Raw genomic sequence first — 1,810 nt, forward strand, 5'->3', positions numbered from 1 at the left:
CAGCGGCCTCCCTCTGCAGCGTCCCCCAGGCTGAGGTCGGGGGCCCCACTGCGCGCTCCCTGGCGTCCAGCGGGCTGTGCTCCGAGGGCAGGACGGGGCCGCCTTGCGATCAGCGGCGGAAGCCCCCAGCGCCGGGCCTCGCGCCGCGGGGAGAGTCCGTAAGGCGCTCTGGGCACATCCAGCTGACCCCGGGGGTTTCCTGGCCGCGCTCGCCTGGCCCCACGAGGCGCTGACGACCTGACCTGGCTCGCGTGTGTCTCGCCTTGCAGCGGGCACAGCTCAGAGGCTCCCCGCCAGCCCACACAGAGCCGGACTGCCCGCTCCAGCCCCCACCAGGGCGTTCAGGTGGGGCAGCGTGGGGCGGGGCTGAGGCAGGCAGGGAGCCTGCTGCCTCCTCCTAGGCCCTCAGGCCCCTGGACGCTCCCGCCTGAGCGCCCCCCTTTCTGGGACCTCCGACAGCGCCCCTCGCTCAGCGGGCCCCCTGAGTCCCCTAAAGGCTGGAGCCTGAGCCTCTGATGGTGGACGTGGGAGCGTCAGTGCAGACTCCCGCCGGGCAGCCCCCAGCTCCCGCCGAGGCCCCTGGGAAGGGGAGGGGTGGGTGTCCAGCCAGCCCAGCCCCCAGCGCAGCGGGGCCCTAAGACACCCCGCAAGGCCCGGCTGTGCGCCCCGCACGGTCAGGCCGCGGCCTGAGCCCCCCTCCCCCGTCAGGAAGCTGTCCAGCGGCACCGTGCGCCCCGGCCTGTCCTCAGGAGCAGGTGCCAGCCCGTCTGACCCCCAGCTCCGAACCGTCTCCCCAGCGAGCCCAGGTCGCTTGAGGCCCGGGGCTGTGTCTGACATCCCGCAGCTCACAGGTGTTCCTGGGCGTCGCCGCCAGGGGCGCGGACCCCCAACCCCGGCCGCGCTGAGCGGGCAGCCGCACTGCCCCCTGGTGGCCGCCGGACGCATTGCGGCCCTTGGCGAGGGGTCTGATTTGTGGGCGCTGTTGGATCCTGGTGCTGCCGAGGCTGTGCGAGCCGCAGGCGCCCGCTGCCCCGCCGGGTGCGCCCCGTGCTCGCTGCCCCGTTTGGCTCCGCAGGCGGCACCGCGGCCGAGATATTCAGTGGCGCGGAAGGCGGCAGGTGCGCGGTCAGATCGAGGCCGTTTATCCGAGCCCAGCGCTGCCGCCAGACGTTTATGTGGCTGCAGTTTCCCGGGGCCCAGATTTCCCGGCCGGCTCCAGGGACTCGTGGGCGGGGAGCACGTGGGGAGGGCCCGTGCCGGCTCGTGAGGCCTCCTGCGCCCCCCTGCCACCAGCAGCCCGGCATTGCGGCCTCCAGGCCAGGGCGCCTGCAGTGTCCTGGGGGAGCACGGCGCAGGGCTCGGGGCTTGGCCGGCCACTGGGGAGCTGGGCGCAGCCGGCCCTGGCACAGGCTCTCCCGACCCCGCTGCTGAGGTGGCCGCCAGCCCCTTCTGTGCGTGGTGCCAGACTGGCTGCGAGCCAGTGGCCACCGGGACGGGGGCCAGCAGGGGCCACCTGGCAGCGCCCCCTCCTCAGCACCCCTGTGCCTGGGGTCAGCTGGGGTCACCTGAGAACAGTGCTGCCCTCCTCAGCACCCCGCCCTCCGCACCCCTCCCCAGGGGCAGGGCGCCCCGCCCTCCGCGCCCCCACCCGTGGGCACCCCGCTGTGGCTTGCCCCCACCCAGGGAAGGGCCTGGCCGTGCCACGGAGACCAGCTGTGGCTGCCGTATCCTGGCCCCGGGACGCGCCTTAAGCCCGTGGGACCCAGTGGCCAAGGGGCCCCTGCAGCTGGGGGGGCGCGAGGACCGGGCC

The sequence above is a fragment of the Condylura cristata genome, unplaced genomic scaffold (assembly GCF_000260355.1).
Source record: "Condylura cristata isolate star-nosed mole 26May11 unplaced genomic scaffold, ConCri1.0 scaffold00042, whole genome shotgun sequence".
NCBI classification, from domain to species: domain Eukaryota; kingdom Metazoa; phylum Chordata; class Mammalia; order Eulipotyphla; family Talpidae; genus Condylura; species Condylura cristata.